General features: G+C 42.1%; 1 protein-coding gene across 17 annotated transcripts in view; it reads right to left on the bottom strand.

The window, feature by feature from the left end:
- The window catches only part of ATXN1 (ataxin 1), a 234,219-nt gene that overhangs the window by 119,233 nt on the left and 91,932 nt on the right, over positions 1 to 23,054 (bottom strand). Inside the window, exon 1 of one of the 17 annotated variants that reach the window (XM_075745067.1) lies at positions 2,113 to 2,211. The exons of the other annotated variants lie outside the window; for them this stretch is intronic. The gene's annotated coding sequence lies outside the window, so the exon portion shown is untranslated. Of the gene's footprint in view, positions 1 to 2,112; positions 2,212 to 23,054 lie in introns of those variants that run through there. 17 annotated transcript variants of the gene reach the window in all.

The following is a 23,054-nucleotide window of genomic DNA, read 5'->3' as shown; positions in this document are numbered from 1 at the left end:
CCTTCCAAACCCAGCTATGCCGCTTGATGAGGTCTTCCTCCCACACGCATGCTTGGCACCAGCTGCCCCTCTTCCTGTGATGACTGTCTCCCTTCAGAAGTGCTAGCAGTCTGGTGTAAAAGCGTTTTGTAATCCATTATGGTGAAAATAAACTGGAGTGGCTACAAACTACTCTTTACGCTCTCTTCTGCTAACCCAGTTTTGCCTCTGACCAGCTGGGGATCACCCGCTCCACCCCAGAGGAGGCTGAAGAGGGTCATTTCCAAGGGGAGGTGCAGTGAGCACATGGAAGCTTGTGCTGACACAGGCAGACCCCAAAAGAGGACATCTGCATGTAGCTACAGGTCAAAATCATTACTAGGGCTGAAACTTTTAAATGCAAACAAACAGACCTCTTCTGTTGGAGGCACCGAGATAACTGCAAAGGGGGAACAGAGGATTGGACCTCACGTGAACCAAAACCGCAGGGTTAAGACACACAATTTGCATTCACAGGGACAGGGACACACAATTAAGTTAAGACACACAATTTGCATTCACATTCTGACAGCACAGGGACAGCAAGACTAAGGGGTAGTTCACAGGAAGTACTACTGCCAGCAAGATACTTGTTGCACCCTCTTGTTGGAGATTGCTTCTCCATCACAGAACTGCTTCACCAAACTGGATGAACACTCCTCATCCACTTCAGTCCAGAGTTAGACACTTCGAACAGATTTAGCAGCAGTTTAAGCTAAACTGTGTGTTTTCACATCAGGGGTTTTACACAGATGCAGAGGGACAGTGCTTAACGTAATTCAGTCTGCTATCTCAGTAGGGCTACGGGGCTGTATCAAGCATCCAGACAATAACGACCAACCAGAGATGGAATGGTCTTGTATCTTCTCACCAGACAGGACAAGCATGATCCAACTGCAGCCTCAGGAATCACAAACTACATCCCAATGTACAGAACAGAGATTTTCCTCTGACATTCTCTTCTGTGGTTTCAGTCCTGCTGCTTCCTTCCCTCCTCAGACTCTTTACCTCTGGAGTTTATTCCTAGTTCCTCATCTTAATCCCAATCCCATCACACAATTCACCCCTGACAGTCACACCAGCTCCAAAATGCTGTCCCCACACTTGGTGCTTGCAGCCATAACCTCCCTCATCTCCTTGTTCAGAGAGTCCCATGTTCCCCTTCTCCTGAACATGTCTCCCATAGCTTGTGTTCTCTCTCCATCCCTTCCTTCTGCTCCACCCTGCCTGGGCAACCAACAGCTTTGCTGAAAACATGGGAGGGCAATCTCCTTCCTCTTGCTTCCTATGCCTAGGACCCAGCACTCCCAGAAGACAGATGTAGCAATATTAAAGCAAGTCCTTCAGCTTTAAAATACAGTATACTCAGTGCAGCACTACCTAACGAGCTCCTGCTGTGTAGGTACAAAATGAGACATTTCAGAGTTTATAACCTGACTGATTATGGACAAATATTCCTGCAAATAACAAGGCAGATTCCTAACACCAGGGCAACTCTACAGCCAAATTTCAAATACCCACCCCCAAATGTGAAGGTGCTACACAGCTACTCAGTGAAACAGCTGGCCTGTTTTTAAAAAAGGTACAAAAATACAGGGGTTTGTATCTTGTTCTCAAGACAACCTAAATCATTCATGCTGAAATGTAAAAAGAAAAAAAAATCAACACAAAACTGCCACTGAGTTTGGAAAAATGTCACTTTAAAAGGTTATCCTGGAAAAATACTAAATGTTGTACAATGCTGATTGTAGGCAGTTCAACCAGCTTTTCTTACATTACTTGCTATTTCCTACAGTTATTACTGAGAAAGTCCCTTAAACAAATCCATGATGTAGAATAAAAATGAAAGAAGATTATAGGCTCTGGTGATGTCTGGACATATCTCAACAGGACAAATACAGACTGTAATAAAGATGATGCCTATTAACGAGGCAATAGATGGTGAATGCGGAAGACAAGACATCATTGTGTGCAGAGATTTTTTGATTCAGATATGCAAGAGACAGGAAATCCAAGTGTCACAGTCATAGCCTATTTACAAAAATTAGGAGGAAGTGTTGACTGGTTTCTATAGACACAAACATTGATATTCACACTCAAATCAAACAATTGTTCTTATGACTGGAATGATCAAACTCTGATCATTGTAGTTCAGCAGACACAGAAAGACAGCATATATATGTTCATGTATAACCTTCACAATCTCAGATGATTCAGCTGCAAGAAAGCAAATAAAATTACTTTAAAACAAACATTTAGTTCTTTCTTCATAAAAATACATAGCTTTTCAGCAGATGACTCAAATGTGAAAGACTGTGGTCTTTGCTCTGGCAGCCAGGCGGGCTGCATTCTGATCCACTATGCAAATGACTTAAGTGTTTTTCATTTTCTAGGGTGTCAGTTGCACTCCTGAACCCTCTGCAGAGGGCACCACCACCACTGGTGCTCAGCCTCAGAAGAAGAGAGCAATGGGGTATGAAACATTTTTTCCCCAAAGGTGGCTGCCATCCACTTATCTGGCATGACATAGAGAGGAGCTGTAAAGTCGCTTTCTCTTCTCATAACAGCTCTGAAACAGAGGCAAAAAGCCTAACTTTCTCATTGTATTAAAAGAGAGGTAGGCAGGCAGATTTTCCCATGGATCATTCCAAATTTGTGCTTTGCAGAGCATCCTTTCAAGACTGATACTAGACCTCTTGGACTATAAGGAAGATGTACAAACAGACGAAGGAAGGCAGATCCAAAACATGTGCCATGCTGGATGGGACCTTCCTATCGGGATAAACTTCACTCATGGGCCTTGGTGCTTGCCACATATTCTCTTCCCTGCAACATGATGCAAAGCATGAGTTGGCAGGAGTGATTCGGAAACCAGAAAAGTCATAAAAAGCAGCAGGCAGGCAGCCTCCAAACACAGTGGTGGAGGGGAGCTACAGATGGCTGATCTCTCAGGCCCTCCACTGGAAACCGGGGAGCTGGGAACAGGTCTTCGAAAGGACTTAAGCACTGCTGAGACTTTTCAAAAGCCTCTTAAAAGTCAAGGATCTAAGCCTGATTGTACTGTATGACACATGCTTCTATCTTCTTCACGTGTTTTCAGACATCACAAAATTTGCCTATTTCTAGCAGTATGTATAGAAATACCTGACTTTTACTGGCCATAATAGACTACATCTACACTGGGCGAGTATGAAGCATTACTGCCACATCTGTGTAACTATGATGTCACCTGTAATATAAGGAAAGCCTGTGCATTTTTTATCCCATCTAGACACAGCTCTAAGTTGCTGACTACTGTATTAAGTTGGACTTCCTGGCTCTCAACGATCTGAATCAAACAAGCAAGCTCTACAAATAATAATGTCTTGTCTTCTGCATTCACCCATTATATGGGTCTATTACGTGGACCAACCTGAACTTTTTCCTCCACTGGACAGGTAAATATACATGGGAAGAACTAAAATGCATGCAGTGCACATTACCACGCTATCCTGGTAACCCTAAAGAGTAAGACAAGATGAAAGAAGCAGCAAGGAAAAAGGAAACCTTCCTCCAACTGGAAATCAAGTGAAACTAAGTCAAACCAAGAGTGACCAGTCTCATGCTGGGGTCCCTGGCTGCAGAGCTCCATTCTTCCACCTGGTGAAGGATCTTGATTAGACAGAGTAATGAAGAACAAGGGAACGTAGCTGTAACCTAGTACCAGTGCCAGGCTGAGCAACAGGTTCACCCAAATCCTTTTGTTTCCAAGCTGAACTGCTGCAAGGAAGAACAAACAAAGTACAGAGTTATGCTTATTTTCTAAAAAAGAGTACCTGTTCAGATCACAAGACAGGACATAGATGTGTATGGCCTGACTTTTATTTCATGGGGCATACTGGAATTAATTCTGATTCACATGAGTTTTGGATACCCTACCTAATAACTTCTACATCCCTCAGTGTCAGGCACTTAAATCAATACTTGAGGCAGGTAAGGAATAACAACTCACTCTCCATGTCCTTAATATCATCCTGATTTTCCTTTGAGTCTTCCAGGAAAATCAGATATACAGATCCCTCATTCTGGCAATTTATCAGTCTCTAGACTACACAGCAAGTCCCTGTAATGTTCCACTGTGGCTAGCAGAGCAGTGAACAGATGTGAAAAAAAATTCACTACTGAAGAAATTCAGGGCAAGAAAATAACTCATAATTACCTGGACTGTATCCAGGCCTCTTCACAGCTTTGTGAAGAAGAATGTTAGAAAGCAGGGGACACACGTTTTGATTTTAGAGACCCAGGCTCTTAAGTGCAGCATAAAAGAAACATGAAGTGGACTACCTTGGGATGTGAGGAAGATTTCCATCACCATAATTCACCAGATAGTGCTTTGGTACAAACCCACATGAATTTTTCTAGGTTGAGGAGCTACAGCAACTTACATCAGAAGAGTAAGTGCCTCCCTGTATCTTATGAAACACAATTATTTAAGGTTCAGATGGTTATGGACTTTCCACAACAGATACCCTAAAACACCAGTAAATTTGGAACGGGAAGTCTCAAGGGATAGCTTACACAGCTGATCTGAGACAGGCATAGGGCAGGAGAGCAATGGGCTCTGAAGAAAAGGGTTGAAAGTGAGCATCTGGGAAAAGCATCCTTGAGTTTGAGATCGTGCTGGTTGTGGTACAGGATAGGTCTACGTTCTTCTCCCCTTTCCCAGCTAACTCAGAGGAGGTTTGAAGAAGGATAACGAGGTCAGCTTTCACATGTGAAACACAGGTGAGAAGAGCCATGTGCAACTCTCTAGTCAGAGAAAAAAGCCCAGGGTTTATCCTCCACCTCCACTGTATGAAATAGCTTTGAAAAGCTGTAGAGAGAGGAGCAAAATTTGGGATGAATACTCTGATTTGTTATATATATTTTTGCTACAGGTTTGGTTTTCTGTATGACATCCCAGCAAGCAAAGAGACAGAAAGAAATAGTTAATGTAAAGCGTCATCCAAAGGTCTAAGTCTCCTGACAACTGCTATCTAAACTTGGAAGGCGAGGCAGTAGCTGACAGAGGAAGAAGGAGAAAATAAAAAGGAATTTGCATAAGTGGAAGCTTCATGGAGAAGCACTGTTGATCCATTTTGTTTTGAAATAACAAAGCAATTGAACCAAGTGCAGAAGCAAAATGCAGGGAGTGTGCTGCAAGTTAGAGGACCGGACTTTAGGAGTTGATACACAGACCAAAGTCTGCTCCACAGCCCCGGGGCAAATTTCACTCTCTGAAGCAGTACTTTAGAGGCAGAAACTGTTGAGTGATGTGCCACTGTCTTTGAGTGCATAAATACTCCTAGTCAAGGATGTGCGTTAGCTGAGGTAACTGTGCTGTGACCATGCTGGAAAAACCGAAGCAGAGAGAGCAAATGAATGACGCCAGTACCAAACAAAAGTATGGAGGAAGAATTCAAGCAGAAGAGTGACCTAGAGGATAGAATAGTTGCCCAGGATTTGGGAAACTGAAATCAAACCTCAACATCGCCAAGCTCTCATGTATTTCTAAACTTGTCCTTCAGCCTTTCTGCACCTCATCTGCAAAACAGGGATTAACAGCGGTTGCCTAACTCATACAAAGCTGTGGGAATGAAACCATAAAGGAGAGTGGAGCACTCAGACATTGGGCTCACAGCTCAAAGAAGAACGGTTCCCCATGCAACCAGAGCCTCTGCCTCTCAAAGAAAATTTTTGAAGTGGTCAAACCACGCTACAGAAGCTTGCCTAAAAATGAAGACACATGCTTAATCCTTGGCCCAGAAAGTGCATGTGAGAGATTTTCTGTTTCCTTTGGCACTACATGATTAAAGTCATTTCCTTGTTTTCCTTATTTTCTCACAATTTCAATTATCCACATCTAGATTTATTGGACACTTAGAAAAGAAATATTGTTGAAGAGACCACATCCATCAAAGTTCTTATTTCATCCCCCTGAAACCTGAAGTTCTCACTAAGACATGACATGAAGGATATCCAAGCACAAGGACCTTTACACGTAAAGAACTGGTCAAACTTTAATATCTTAACTGTTTTTAACAGATTATAAGATGTCCCCTAGACATCAGGTAACATTATCCATAAGCAAACACTGTAGGAAAACAGAAGACCTGAAAAGTCCACGAAATAGGGAAATATATTCCAACAATACAAGGCACATACTCATAGAACTCAGAAAAATAAATCATTGCCCAAAATATTAATTAGTTTCAAACACAAGCTACCATAGAAAGAAAAGCATCAAAGAAAGTGAAAAATACAGAATCCTACAGAGCAGTCTCTACAATTTCCTAAGATCAATTAAATGCAGTAATTAATTAGTTAGATCAATTTTTGGTAGTCATCTTTATTAGGTCACAAATTCATGCAAATTATTAACTTCTTTCACTACTTTCAGTAAGGATCTGCTTGAAGAGAAGTCTTTGGCAAGTTCCTCAGTTTAATACTTATCTTGCAAACGTGCCAGTTTACTAAGGAGAGAGGAACAAAAAATCCAAAAACTTCTGACATGAAACAGCAAATGTTAGGCCAGAAATGCATTAGCAGTTAAGAAGAAAATACCAACAGTAGAACCAAAAATAGCTCTTCAACCATTTGTCTTTTCAAACCTATCTGTTTTTTCTTTTCAAGATCCATGCTTCTCATAACTGAATGTTTCTTATGCTTGCACTGGGGTCTCTCTGAGCCTCTTTCCACTGAGATAAAAATGTGTCTTTTTCTCAACCATGTTATTAGCAATCATAGCAAGTGGTTCTACTTCTTTTTTTCTCCATGACCTCTCTAGAGTTCTGCCTACTGTTTATCTGAAAGCAAAAGCTGGTCGATGCTTACCGCTTTTTTCTTTTGTTAAGCATCCAAATGAAAAGTGATGTTAAGTCTTACACAAATGTGTATTCAGCCATCTCTAGTTGGGGGGGAGGGGGAAGAAATAGGCTTTCCCATTGGCAAAACTGTGCCATATATTTTCCTCCCATCTACCAGAATTTCTCATATCACATCTACCTCTACTTCACTTTTTTTTTTTTTTTAATGAGTGACTTGTTATCAGAAACACGTTTTCCTTGGCCTCACAAAAGTCGGCTTTTATGCTACCTCAATGTAAATTGAAATGATGGCCAAAGCAACAAAGCAGCAAAACCATCAAAAGTCACCTGTCAAAACAAGGGTATGTAATTGCTGGTAAAAGTCAATAAATGCTGTATCTTTTGCAATGTGCTAGCATTTTGTTATAGTTATTCCTCCCCAGTAACTAACAGATGACAGTTTAATTTTTAAAAAGGACATTTTATAATCAGTGACCCATCTATGCTGCTCAACCATCTGATCTGTCTCAAGGTCACTGTCTTCAGTAACTGGGTAAGAATTACATCATCTATTCTACTATAGGATGACAATTACATCATTGATCAATACCTGAGATCTGAGTGTTATCAACAAATTCACGTTACAGATGAGTTACAAGCGGGCAGATACCACAAAATGAAACTCCTGTTTGGTTCAACCCACATCCTCATTAAGACTACATTAGAAAACTATCAACTCTATTACTATTACAGTGCAAACTGAGAGCTAAGCAAAGATGGGGTGGAGAAGGTGCCACAGTGGCACGCCTTTTGAAAAGCCAGAGAAGATGGTCTTTGCTTTGAAGAGCTCACAGCAGCCTGAAGTGACAAGACCAACGGAGGGTGGAGGAAAGAGGTGTAAGCAGATGGCAGCAGACCACATGTTATTTCTGTAAGCTTTTGGTGGCAGTGCAGTTTGAGGAACAGTCACATGTTCACGTTTAACAGCAGTGTTTTAAGCTTTTTTAGTTTCCTCTGCCTTGAAACAGACCTGGAGCAAGCAGGCAGCAAGCTACTGTGTCTCAGTGGAAGATGCGTGAATGGATAGCCTTTGGGTCTTCTGCTCCCCTGCAGCTGGTTTGGGAGTGAAACATAAGACTCTGCATTCAGTAACGAAGAGATCAGCTGAATGGAAGGAGAGTGAGTGGAGGTCCAAATAAAAGAGGATAAAGATGAGCTGGTTAAGAGTGAAGCTGAGCAAAAGAGGCCCAGTGAAGAGGAGAAAGCTGGACCAAACAACAAATCGGCTGAGGGTAGAGGAGATCTATGTGCAGTTTAGGCCCAGAGTCTGTCTTCTGGTTGCTTTTGCAATTATGCCTTTTCTGGCTCAAGTCTTCAGGGAAGCGGGAACGCCCTCGCTCCCCCTTACGGGACCCTGTTAAGGAGATAGAGCTTGCTCTGCCCACCTTTGCTCATCCAGGGCTCAAGCAGCCCTCAGGACTAGGGTAACCCAAGCAGAGCCCCACTAAAATGTTTCGGCAAAAACATCTAAGGGAAGATTCAATAGAGGGTGATAACTCACCCATGGGGGGATATATCACATACGGTAGTACCTAGATGCACTGACCTACTTGGCTTTTGTACAGGCACACATTCAACAGCAGCTCCTGTCTCGAAACTGAAAAGCAATACATGGAATAGGAGTCCCAGGGAGAGATAATACTAAGCTGACATTTTCACCCCTGGATACACTAAATTAGGTACCAATCCATACTTCGGGACCTACATAACTGGCCTCCTTCATAGTACTGCTGTGTGCACCCAGAGGCCCATTAAAGTGAAGTGGAGGGTTGCAGGCGACTTGCCTGCTCTGGAAATCAGGCCAGGACTAACCAGATTTGATAGCTCTGACCTTAACAGATATGGTTGTGAAATGCAGAGAAGACTCCAGCACCAGCACGGGAATTACATGAGGTTTCTAAAGCATAAATTAAATGTTGAATCTTAGAAATATGTAAACTGCAGCTGCATGTCCTGAAATGCCTCTATGGGCAAGAACTGATATGGCCATTTAAAATGCTGGATTTTAAAACACTTGATTTTGCAGGGTGTAACTGCATAACGTGAAGGAAAGGCAACCTTCGCAGTTTAAGCACAACTCTACTGTCAGACACACACAGCGGGTATTTACTGTGTATCTTCTCCCTATATACACACAGGCATGGAGTGGGTGTCTTTTAACGTGCAAAGACAGTAAAAGCATGGCATTGGAGAAGAGACTGCAATGAACTCATCTCAGAGAAGAGGGTTTTTATTTTGGGTTAGGTCAAAGTAGTTAATAACAACTGTGTTTTTCTGGTAGGGCCCGCTCCTGTATACCTCTCACCAAGAGGCAGGCAAACTCACTGCCTTCAGAGTAAACAGTGCGGCAAGGTTTACCTCTGTGGGGCTCATTACAGGGTAAGGGCATTAGTCCCTGTTTCTTGTAATAAATCCTTGGTGTACTTGCAATAACAAAAAATTACTTTCAAAGTTTTGTTTAAAGAACTTAAAGTTCAAAATGTTCAGTGCCTCAGATCACATTTGCGGCAGATTTAATAGGGCAGTGCTGCTGGCCTCCGAAAGGTACCTTTTCCCCTTGCAGACTAGAGAATAATTACACACAGAGAGGCTAACTCTGCCATCCCCTGTGCTAGGTTTATGCTGAAATAACTCCACTGACTGATGAAATTAAGATGGAATGAGACTGCAGTAATCTAATACTGAATCGGCCATAAAAAATAAAATCTGCTTTGTCAAAAATGTAGTTGACTCGAGAGATTTCCTTCCTCACTCCCTACGCAGAAAAGCTCTTCTATTTTTTTCACATGAGAAATTTTGAAAAAGCAAGGCCTGTAGGATTCTGGGTGCTTTTTTTTTTTTTTGATTATGTTGTTATGCTCCCTGGGGAAGCTCATCACAAAGTTAAATGCAAATTCCTCACAGGTAACAGGAAATGAAAATACAACAGGAAAATAACCCGTCCATACAACTTACCATGTAGCTTATCGAGCAGATAAATATAAAGTGAAATAAAAAGTTAAATGCTGCTTCAGTTTCATGACTGCTAGCTCTTTATCCCTGTCTCAGAACCCACCTGTGTTCTGTGGAGGAGGAAACATGTCAGTGCAGCAAATTTCACCTGCGATGAAAAGTAATTTATTGTGCCTAACTGTGAAAAGCAAATTGATATCATCATCTAGGAGTTTGCATCTCACAAGAGTTGTTTCTGTAATTTGCCTTTCTTTTGGAAAGAACTAAGAATAACAATGCAAAAACTTGCAACTAAAATTAAATTAACCTGGATTTCATGAACAGTTGCTAGATGAGAAAGGTTGGAAGGAGATGTATGGCACAAAAAGAAGTACAATATGGTTATGAAAACTAAAGCTATTTCTTAATTTCTAGTGAGATACCTTAGTTTCAGATATCCCAAAAATTCCAAGAAAAATAAGCTTTTCCTCTCCAAATGCGTTTCTATTAAGTCAGTATGTTAATTTAAGAAAAAAAAAGAAGGAAAGAGCAAAAGAACTAGACATTATTTCTTCTGCGTTATCTGAAAGACAATCTGCACAAGCACAACTGAGGAGGAAGAGGAATAAACTGGAAATCTAAACAACCAAATGAAAAATTAAACCTTTACCCTGAAGCACCTCACCACTGGATTCCTTTAAAACACACTTCAAAATACCATCACTTTTCTTAGCACCAAGGATGATAGTACTTGTTTTTTGCCGCTGGAGCATTAGCTAGCTAAGGTTAAGAAAACTCAAAAGGATGGGGTGGGACAAGGGTTAGGACAGGAATTGCGTACACCTCCGCTGACTGCGTAAGAGGAATGGAAGATGAGACCTTTCCAACAACTGGTTTATGTCTGCTGTGGCAGATCTCTTCTCTTTGCAGTCACTATGCTCCCAGAGAGGTAAGATATAAAAGCCTGAGCTCTTATTAGCCCACCAACAAGGATAAACTCCAGCCTTTTAAACTGCTAAACTATTATATACAACTAAGGAACCTCCTACTCTTCAATCCACTGCCAGGGCCTTCTGATACTCTTGCTTTCCACTCTCTCCTCTCTCACTCCTTCCTAGCCACCATTTTCAGCTATGCCATACCCATTTTACTGATGCTTTAGCTCCCATCTCCTATATCTTCCCAACCCAAACTGCCAACCTGTAGCCCCCTCCCATGTTACCTGGCTTTTCCATATCTCTTCCAGACACTGATTATCATCCTGCTGCTCCTTCTCCCTGCTGATAATCTGTTTTTTAATAACAAGCCCTGTTTTTTTTTACTAACACCAAACACACACAAAAAAGTAACAATCTATGGAGCTGGTAACAGATTAAAAAGCATTGCCTTTGCCTTTACTTCCTTCAGAAAGCAGGACATGAAAAAAATCATCAAAGGCACAGATCACAGAATCATAGAATGGTTTGGGTTGGAAGGGACCTCAAAGATCACCTAGTTCCAACCCCCCTGCTGTGGGCAGGGACACCCTCCACTAGACCACGTCGCCCAAAGCCCCATCCAACCTGGCCTTGAACACTTCCAGGGAGGGGGCATCCACAGCCTCTCGGAGCAACCTGTGCCAGTGCCTCACCAGCCTCACAGGAAAGAATTTCTTTCTAACATCTAATCTAAATCGACCCTCCTTCAGCTTAAACCCATTACCCCTTGTCCTGTCACTACACTCCCTGATAAACAGTCCCTCACCATCTTTCCTGTAGGCCCCTTCAGGTACTGCTAAGCCGCAATTAGATCTCCCTGGAACCTTCTTTTCTCCAGGCTGAACAATCCTAACTCTCTCAGCCTGTCCTCACAGGACAAATCAAATTCATCAAATTTATGAAAGCTAACTGGAATCAGTTTTCAGGACAGATGGCTTGACACTCCTTTTTGTCTGGATAAGTGTTGGGCTCACAGCACCTCGCTATTACATGATTTCAGAAAGAAGGCACCTTCATCAGCATAAAGCCAGGAGATCTTCAGGCTGCGCTACTCAGAATGGAGCATGGAAAATGCCACCCATCTGACTCTGCAAGAAGCTTTCCAATGTATAACGGGAGGGGATTTAAATCGCACAGTATAAGGAAAAAGAGAGAAAGAGGCAGAGAGCAATTAAGCATAATGTCCCCAACTACAGAGAATTTGGGGGCTTCTTGGATCTTGGCAACATCAAGCTGCCAAGAGGAAAGCTTTTCTCTTTCCTTAGTTGTGAAGCATGACAAAGCTGCACAAGGTGGCTGTCCTTTCTGACTTAACTGCAGACTTCGGTTAAAGAAACACGGTACATAGCACACCAAAGCCAGAGGAACTGTCCTCTGGGGACGCATTGTCTACTGAGGTTGGGGAGCTGGGCTCCTCTGGCTGCCACTTTTTAATGAGGGTTTCGCCCTAGTCCATCTCAACAAATTGCAGTCTCCTCTCCCAAGTTAACCTTTATCATCAAATGCTGAACACACCGATGAAGATGATGAACAGTAAAGTGGTGTAACAGCTTAACTGATGGCCGATACAGCAAATGTGTTGTATTACTTCAGTGAGAGCAACTTAGAGCATGAAAATTACTCTTTTCACCATTTAACACCCCCCCCCCCCCAAATGAGCACCTTCTACTTGCCAATGTAACTAGAGTGACTTTTGGGGGGAAGGACCCTGGAGAAAGCAGACCTGCACGATGGCAGCCATGAGCAAGAAGGAATTTGCTTTGCAAAACAGGCAGGCCCCCCAAGGCCCAAGTCTAACGTGGCACAGTCAGAAACACTACAAACGTGTTCAACACCACAGAAAGGCGTATCATGCAGGCTGCTCTAATGGCAAAGGAAAACTCAAATATCGCCAAATAGCACTGTGAAAGCCTTTGGTGCAATAGGTAGGGGACTGGAAAAGGTCTTTTATAAAAGAGAGAGCAGGTAAAAGCGCACTCAGCAGGGAAATGAAGGTGAACAAAGCAGACTCCTCTTTCAAAACAGACTTCGATGCTCACTGTTGCTGGGAAGAAGAGCTGTACCCGTGTTGTACACACAAGATATCCAGTTTGCTCTCACTGACAGCTCTTTCACGCTGCCAACAGCAGACCACAGCAGAACTACTGCTTGTGCTTTCTAGCAGTGAAAGCAGGACCAGGCGTATATTCAAATAGGTAGTGATGCTACGTACTCTCAGTTTTACTCTCCAACAGCAGAAACTGGTAGTAGTAAAGGTTTGTTAAGCATATTCAAATGAAGTCAGGGCATTTCTACACGCAATTAAACATGATTTATTTGAAGGCGCTCTCTTAGCACTCCCTTTTTCTGCTTCCTGAAATTCCAATTAATGAGGGCCAAGCCTCAATCGGAAACTGTTATATGTTGAACAAAAATGATCAAAAAAAGGCTATTATCTAAACCAACAAAGTGTTCTGGCAAAAAGAAATAAATTTCTTTGCATCTTTGGGCGGAACAAATGTCTAAACAGAGAGGATGGGCAAACTAGATTAAATAACTATAGCAACTTAAGAATTTGGAAGCAAACCAGTTTATATGTAATAAGAAGCTAAGTGGTGTTTCTGCCATCACTGCTATTAGTCCTCTACTTTCTACTGTTCTGTTTAATGTCTGCATGTTACAGTCTCAGAAAACAAACTAGTTAACAGTGTCTCTGAAGCAAAGAAGTGAGGAAATAAGTATGCCTTGTTTGTGATAAATTAACTATATGTATTTTTGAATCTGTAATTTGCCTGTTTTTTAAACATTTCCAATGGTTCTTTTGCATTTAGGAGGGAGAAAATCCACTTTTAATTTCTCTAATATTTCAAGTCAAGTGCTTAGTATGAGAAAACCCAGGTTATTTCTTAAAATATTTTTGTCCAATTTAGCAGGAGATGGGGTTGGTGACACTGCATGGGTTTCACCCATCAAATCTCATCTGCTGAAACACTTAATCTGTCTTCCCTAAAGAACTCCATCCCATTACTAAGGATGGACTCTGCACCAAATCTGGGTGAACAGACCATGGACTGTCCTTTGTACTCCAACATCAACACAGAGTGAAAGGAACTGATCATACTGACTTTCAGGTCACGGGTATCCCCTAAAACCAAGGGGGGAACTGCTTTTATCTATATATGTTTTCATGGTGAGATTTCTAAACACTGCATTTTGACACAGAATAAAAATCTGTAGATTTTTAAAATACTTCCCAAATACCTTTTCCTTATGTCAGACAAACAAAACACCTTGCTACACATAACTTGTGGTGTATAAGCATGTTCCTTTCATAATATACTAAGCGCTTTGATACGATGCTGGTTGCCACTTCAGACCCTAAGCCAGGTTTGTTAAAATCTGTCCAAACATCACATACAAAAGATGAAGGAACTGTGCTACAAATAGAGCAACTGCAGAGGCTACAGCCCTGCCCACATTCACTCTCGTGTATTTTTACACAAAGCCTAGCACTGTATGATGTGGGTGCCAGCTATAGCTTGTACCATACTGCCAACAAAACAGGATCCAAAAACAGATAACAAGGAAAATTCTAGGGCAGTTTCTGTGTACTATGAGGAACAGAATTTGTTGGGGTTTTTAAGAATCACCATTGTAACACGTTTCACAGACATCAAAAGTATGGATGCAAACAGCACCTCAACCATCAGTCAGGAATTATTTCAAACTCATCATCTCCCAGACGGGAGATTTTTTCAGTAAGGTTCTGCTTCAGCTCCTGCCCCCACTACAGACAGTATCATATCATAATACAGCAATGTCATGACAGGTTTATAAAGCAAGTTGGACCTTACTGTATGAACAAGGTCATTTTACAGTCACGGACAAGCACGCCGTTCCAGCACTGTCACAACGCACACAACTGTAGCACAGCAAATTCAGTAGCACAGTAAATTCAGTAGCACAGAAAAGCTTTTCAGGTTCATGGGCACTTGGGAAAGGCTTTATCAAGTAATTTTCCAGCAACGTTTTGCGGGAACAAGTTTGACTGACTTCTTTCCTCCCTCCTGGCTTTCTGAACCTAGAGAAACACTGCCCGGCTGTGCCTCCTTGTGCCGGAACAAACCAAGTTCTCTGTCAACTTGGACTTACCGCTGTAAACTTTATATACTGACACAAGAAGACAGAAAACAAAACAAAAAATGCCACACAATCTTGTGGAAGAAAAACATCTGAATTGTTTGCAGTTTAAAGCCTTGACTTTCTATTTCATTAAACAATAACCAGATTTTTCCGAATAGAAATTTACAGCTTGAGCTGCACATCCCTACTGAACCAGCTGTACACTTCTTCAATCATTTACTTTTGTAGGGGTTTGAAAGAATCAACAGTTTTGCAATCCTACAAACATTTTCACCTTTTATTTCCCTTTATTCCCACTGAATGACAGCACACTGTAGTAACGTTCCGCTTGGCAGAGATACAGAAGACCTAGAAGTCTATTCGCGTTGCTCCATGTGTATGCAGAGGAAGCATCTCAAGAGCAACACGACATAACCCCTCCCGGCTCCCCTATGGTTGAAGGTGCCACCCCTGCAGCTGAGCTTGCGGTGACCCTGGGCTCCTCTGCGTGCAATCCACGGGGCTGCGGCACTGGCTGGCACCTGACAAAACGTAAGGAATGTGAAAAATCAAAATGAGGGTTTGAGAGAAACACGCAACACTCACGAGGCTGCTGGTCTGAGGCTGGCTTGAGCAAACTAAGAATCAGAGCGTGGGGTCACACTAGAGAAGACCATCTCAGCAGTAAGAAGTGTGTCAGATGCAAAACTTTGGGTTATAAAGAGTGCAGCAGGGTCCCAGAAAGAAGGATGCTCAGGCACTTCAGATTTTTACCATATTATTTATGTGTGTGTTCATTAATATAAAGCAAATTACAGTGTGTCCAGGAGATTATTAATCCCCTCAATAACATAGTGTAATGCCATAAACCTTCGAACCCTAAAGCACCACACTACAGCACTACTTTTTGGGCTTCCACGTAGCAGTACAAAATGGGAGGTGGCGAAGGGAAAGGAACATACAGTACTTTCATAGCAGATTTTAATACACTGGGTTACAGGCCAAAGAGACAGTTGGCAATTCGTCTCCCCTCCCCAACCTGCATCCAGAGTCGTCACCAAGGAGATTTGCCCTCACTCATCCGCTATGCTACTTCGATTGCACACACGGCACAGACGGACACCTTCCTCGCTGCAGCCCAGCAAACTGCATCGGCTTTCAGACCGACCAAAAATAATGACCCCTCAAGTGAGTTGTACAACATGATGCCATTTATTACCTAAGACGGTTGCTTTAATAGCATTACACTGGGAATTCAGTTAACCCAGCCCCGCAGACTGGATTTCAACAATATTTAAGCTGCTGGCTTTTCAATCAAAGGTTTGAAAGACTTGGTGCTTTTTCTTTTTTTTTTTTTTTCCCCCTTCTTTTTAATAACTACAGAAGAAATGTCACTTTACAAAATTTATGGCTGGCCCAATGGCAAGTCTGGGGTTGGTTTTTAAGATTCCTGACCAGCCTGACTTCTTTAAAAAAATAAAATTAAAGAAAAATTAAGGCAACACAGGAGTAAAAGCATTCCTAGCAGAAATAGGAAATACCTTTCCTCTCTCCAGAGATCAGGCTTACCACACTTTACCATGTCCTGAATTTTTATTTTTTATTTTTAATTGGAAAGATATCAGATGAACCTCCTTGGTCCTTTTTCTTTTTCTGCTTTCCACTGTTTTTTTTTTTTTCTGTTTTTTTTTTTCTGCTTTCCACTGATTTTTAAAGACTGTGGCTGATAAATACTATCAATTTCAGTTAGTAGCTTAGTCCTAATCGGGTCATATCACAGTTCACTGCCTGGGGTCCTGCCCAGCAAGCAACACTGGCCCAGCAGAGCCATCCTCCGTCCCTCGGTTGCCATAGATACTCCTCGGTCACCTCCTGACACATTTACTTGGCTGGCAAACAGAAACTGTCATCGCATCAAGCGCTGGTCCCTCTTCTTGTTGTTACTAATACCACTCTTTTTCCTAGTGGCACTGAGGAGATCATCACATTCATATTCACTTGGTGAAATTGCTGTACAGATTCACGGCAAAGCCTGGCTTCAAGCATGCCTCCTGCAATTCTGATTTGGCAACTGAAACCGCTCATACTAACTCCGAAACACATCCCAAACCCTCTCATAAGACATCGTGCAGGTGGAAGGCTCCAAACTAGAAATTCAATTTCAAGATCAAACCCTAATCGCACAGAGTTTTATTATGTTTGGGATTTATTACAGCAGTGCCTCAAATTTCTGTTTGAAATTATTCCTCCCAGCAGGCTAGCTTTCTTTTTACAGTGCCTTCCTTTCCTTCTATGGCAATCTAAGATCCTTATTTTTACTGTAATCTGGAGAATAAAAGAGGTCACTAACACCTTTACTTGGTTTGTAGAGCTGGAGAACATCTGGATCCCAAAATGACAACAAAAGAAGAGAAATTAAAAAAAAACCACAACCAAACAACACAGTACCTGTACCAAGAAATCAAGGGTTTACTTTTCCTAAGAATATTCAAATTACAAGAAAGGAAAACTACAGAATATGAGAGTCTTCCACAGAATAAGCCATTCAGTTTTTAATCATGGAAAAAGAACTATATTTAGAAAGGCATAATATGTTACTTTTTCTTCTGGTAAATTCAGCGGAATTAAGAGAACCAGATGGCCAAATATCTATGGAGTATTCAGATCTATTACACTGATGCAGAAACATTAGAGAGGAAGAAATCCTACATGTCTTGAGAGTAGCCTGTGCAGACCACATAATAACAAATGAGATCATTATGCGCAGCCTCGAAGCAAATGGTCTTTTGACTTTCAACAATTTATGTGCGCTGTGGAATGTCAAGTTATTATCGTTTTTTTCTATTAAAAAAAAATTCCTGAAGCACTATTCTTTCTGATTTAGCACAGAGATTATACAATGGAAAACCTCTACTCCCAATAAATAATCATTTGGCAACTTCAGCGATCACAGGATTTGAAAACGTTGGTGTTACAAAACATTGGTTTACTATTTAAGTGCAAGTGAAAAATGAAAAGCACAGCTCTGAATCCCAGTCTGAAAAAAGCAACACACCCACCACAGCATCACTGATGCACATAGCAAAATATCATCCCAGCAAAGGGGAGACATTATCACTGCTTTAACACTCTCCAGCAAAGAAAGCTTCCCGGACAAGTTGTGTCAGCAGCTCCGCAACATCCTCTCACAATGGAACGAATTTCAGTCGTGCAAGTCAACGGCATTGAAGAGCAGGTCTACAACCGTCGCTCAGTATTAAATCCATCCCAGGTCTTTATAGAATGGAGAAAGGACGATGCTGAGAGCCCTGCGGTGGGACACGGGAGATGCAAACTCAGTTCCCTGCTGCGCCACCCTTCGGGCCAGGGCACCAGCCCACCTCTGTGTTTGATTCAGCCATCCGAGCGATGGAGGCACCACAGCTTCCCCATGTGAAGGGAGCGCTGCAGGGACAGACACAGGGATGACCGAGATGCTCAGGTGTTTATTGACATGCCACACACAGACTCCCTAGATGGTCCCTGGAAAGTGAATCCTACATTCCTGTATTCTGTTCTTTACCAAACAGACAACTAGAACTGGAGAGGATGGAAGAAGGAAGCGAGTAACTTTGAATTTAACATACACAATGAAATTCTGCCAACATTTTCACTTCAAAAATCACTGGTTTAGTCACACTCCAAAAATAATAGCAGCTCTGTTCTAACTTTATGGCTATAGTTATGGTGACATTTTCAGTACCACTGTGTTTCTGAAATACAATCAATGATTACTAGTAAGTTTTGTTAAAATAGTTTTGAGGTGAAATCTGATGTTCTGTTTTCTTAGGCTGCAAACAAATGTGATCAGCGCTGACATGAAAAGCATCTGAACTGTGCAAACACTATTTTCTTCTATAAACACTAGTAGGAAAGCACCTACCAATGCAGCCATGACTCGGTCTAGCTGATTACAAACTATTTCAAGCCGTGTCTCTATACATTGTGTTAAAAATAATGTAATGCTCTGTTTTATAACAGGGAACTGAAAAACACGATGACAACTGAAGAACCATATGAAACACAGGCTCTGGTTGTAAAAGATGTTTGTGGTGTGGAGGATCACAAGTAGATTTTCTAATAGTACCTTCCCTTTTTTCCCCCCACAAATTTTAGTATGAGAATGTCCTACAGTGAAACTTCCCTCAAAGGATTTCCCTCCTGCTTACCCACAAACTGTCCAGCCCCCACAAAACTGAACGGATTGCACATGTCAGCCCAACTAATTAATTCAAGCTTACAAATAGCTACCCAATCATTGAAGGATATGTACCTCCACAGTGTTTTCCCACACACATTTTACTTGTGTATTTTATGTTTAGACAGTCTAATATATTAATCAGTGTGAAAAGGGCAAGAAGGCTAAATTAATAAGATGATTTATACCTGGTTCAAGATCTTTTTACTTGCCTCAAGAGTGTAAAGTGGCCTTTATGTGTATGAAGATCAAGACCTGGGATTCGTATGTTTTATACTGCTGGTGGGAAAACCCTGTGCTATACTGGTGGGTTTGACTTCAGTGGTTACAGTCCCAAAGAAGGAATGCATCTACGTCTATAATTATAGATATAGATATGGTCCCAAAGGCCACAAGGTTCTTCACGTACTAGGTGTCTCATTCTAGAAGACACTGAATATTCACTGAACCCTTTAAGCCCTGAATATCCCAAGAACACTACTTAATTGGGCCTCAAACACAGAAACAACCTGAGGATGACCTCAAACATGGTCTTTGAGCCCTGCCCCCACCCTTCTTTTTTTTCTTTCTTTTTCCTTCACAGTTCACGTAGCTTTGCTCAATTCACTGAATTGAGGTTTACAGCAAGAAAACAGTCATGAAACTCAATTGTAATTAACTGGTAGTAACCTTGCAATTATAGCCAGGAAAAAAACACTGCTTAAAACTCAGTATATTTTTATCTACACATGTGATTACAAGCGACGACTTTGACACCAGATATGCCATGCGCTCTTGTGCACACCGCTGCAGCCTCAACCATGAACTTATCTCTGCTTAACCCAAGCAAGCTGCTATACTAACAAATAAAACAAAACCAAAACCCAGAAATCAACCTCCTTGTGGTTTCCTTAACTAAACTACAGCATCTTGCCCCATGCAGGGGAAACCTCAGTCTTTGCGTACCTGTGAATTGCTTTTTACGCTTCTGCAGTTAATTCAAACATTTTCCCCATCCACATCAATCATGCTGCCATGGATCACGTGTGCCAATGGCTCACCCAGGGACAGCATAGCAAGCATCTTGTCTACAAGCCTATGCGCCCCTACACAAACCACGTGCAGTTTGGTTAATTAAGAGGGGCCTTTGGTACACATTTGGAGAAACCTCTGAATTCCTGTCTCCGTGATGTGCTTTATCACACGTACTCTGTACACTTGACACCAAAGCTGGCTGGAAAATAGCTGCCAGCACTACCCTTAGCTCCACGTTCCCATGGTCAGCAACCTGTCGTAGCTGAAGTCACGTGCTCCTTCTCAGCAACACGTGATGCATCACTCAAAATATCAGCCAGTAAGGGGAAGGATCAGCATCAGCAAGGCGGGGGTTTGGGGGTTTTTTTGTTTGGGTTTTTTGGTTTTTTTTTTAAAGCCAGTTCTGACATACAACGATGCTAAAGCAACACCGCTGATGTTAGTGAGTCCAAAGCAAGCCAGTGTGTCAGCTTTGACATTCTCCTTCTAGGAGGAAGAGAATCCTTTAACTCAATATCCAATATATTAAATCTCCTTTAAGTAATGTACTAGAAAATGATACTTAACAAGAAGGCCTAAGTAACAGCTCTGTATCTCGATCACAGGCACAGCACAAGCAGCCACAGCTCATGGTGCCCGTAGCATGTATTACCAGCACCTTGCAGGCTTGGAGAGGAGAGCTGAGGTGTTGCTCCCACTCTCTCCCCCAGCAAATGTTCAGTTTGTTAACAGCAATATTCTGCTAGGAAATGAAGAGACTAACAATTCATTTCCATCAAATCACTGAGCAATAATAAAAAGAGGTCCCATACAGGAGGTCAAGATTCAGAGCTCACTTAAGTAAGCACAAATTAGAGGAACACACATAATTTCAGGGGTGTTACAGAAAGTGGAGATTTGTCCTTTAGCTATAATCAACGAAGATCCAACACAAACTTGCAGTTTGGCACGGAAAGGCCTCAACTACTGGGGAAGAGGTCTTCAGTCAGCATCGCTCAGTTCAGTGATCAGTGAATTAGGCTGAGGAGGTGTCCGTGTTTTGAACTTTCTTGTATAAAGAGTCACGTAGAGCAGACAGACAGACAGCTGTTATAAGCTCAATAGATAACCCTCTGGCAGTGTCACCCACATAAAACACAGATACTGAAGAAACGTCACAAACAATAGTCCTGGAGCTCAGATTCCATAATGCAGTTAAGATCCAAAGAATATGTTTTTAAAGCAGCACAGATGATTGTCTATTTATTTCATAAGAGAAGGCCAGCCACATCCAACAACACACTTCATGAACCAGTGGAATTCATTTATTGCTTCTTATTCTCAGTATACACACAGAGAAGGAATTGATAAATATCAACCGGAGCAATACCAGCTTGCTAAATGGTGATCCATTTAATTTCAAAATGCTACTCCTGCTAAAATTCACCAGAAGCGTTGTTCCTCCTGATCACTTCTCAAAACAGTCCACATAACAGCACAAAGCAGGCTGAGGCAGCTGAACTGACACAAGTTGCAATCTGCAGCACTGTACAGTTTTTAGTACGGCGTTTTGAACTCAGAACCCAAAAGAAACAATTTTGAAGCACATTTCACTGAGCAGCTCACAAGAAAAAGGTTGCAATCCCAGACTTTATAGACGTTTATACCTGTAATGCTTCACTCCCACTATTGTTCTAAATGCTGAATAGACACTCTCCACTCCACACACACTCACACGCACATGTGCACACACAGGCACACTCAGTGTCACACCGTGTACCTCACTTCTAATAGTAAACCCGGCAGAAATAAATTTTATTTTTACACTTTCACACCACCCACTCCTAATTAGTGTCAATCAGTGTCTTCTGCATAGTACACACTGCAAATATACATGGCCTTATCTGTGCTGGGGGCTTGGCAAAAATTTCCACCGTTGCTAAAAACTGACTGGGCTCTGCACGATACATTCACGCAGCAAGAACCTGGAGACACACGACCCTCCTGAGGGGTCATTAAAATGCTCTGACTTTTGGAGGGACTTTTCTGCTGGTTGGTTTGTGCCTTCTCCCCACCCCCCCGATATGAATAGGAAGTAATTCTCTGGTTCGGAAGAGTTGTTGCAGACTTCCCAAGGTGCAAGAGGGAGCAGGGACACAGGGACTTGCCAGTACATCTCAACAGCTGCCAGGAACAGTGGCAGCAGCGGGAGGGACAGCAAGGGAATTTTGCTGGTAACTTCAGCAGAGCCTGCATTTCAGTCCACGCTGTTTAGACAACCATGGACCAGAGCCAGACAATTAAACACACTGTCAGCTACCGGGTATGCGCCTCTACTTGCACTCCCCAGCTGTCCTGATAACCGCCACAGCAGCAGAAGTGAGGGTGGGAAAATCTTGCCCCCCAAACCCAAAGCAGACAAACTTGGTTTCCCAGCACACACACACCACTCGCTTCTTTTTATAGACTACTTTCCTCTCGGATGCAAAAGTAAATCCAGCTCAGATGACTTCCCTGCCTTAACTTTTGTACCAGAGGAAGACAGAAAGCTAAAAAAAGAAAATTAGACACTTCATGAAATCCGTGATTAAGACACAGAAACTAACAAGACAGATGGGCTGAAACATTCAGGGAGCTTCAGTTCAGCCCATGTTTTTCAAAGATCTACAGTAAGCTATTGTCTTCCCCATTTAGAGTTTTTAAATCCTGTTTTTCATTGCAGTAATTTAACACCATTTCTAAACTTGGAGTCCCTTTGTTGGGTAGTCCAAAATAAACCCCAATATTTACTCAACTGGTGCATAGTCCTAGAATGTAGCTACGGGGTTTCTTCTCCCTCTTCCTTTGCCTTTTTTCAGGTGCAGATAAAGGCCATCACCACTGGCTTTGGGAAGGTGAGCTTGCTGGGGAGGC

Source organism: Balearica regulorum, chromosome 2, assembly GCF_011004875.1.
Source record: "Balearica regulorum gibbericeps isolate bBalReg1 chromosome 2, bBalReg1.pri, whole genome shotgun sequence".
NCBI classification, from domain to species: domain Eukaryota; kingdom Metazoa; phylum Chordata; class Aves; order Gruiformes; family Gruidae; genus Balearica; species Balearica regulorum.
The sequence above is the reverse complement of the archived record's forward strand: the minus strand, read 5'-3'. Positions and strand labels throughout refer to the sequence as shown.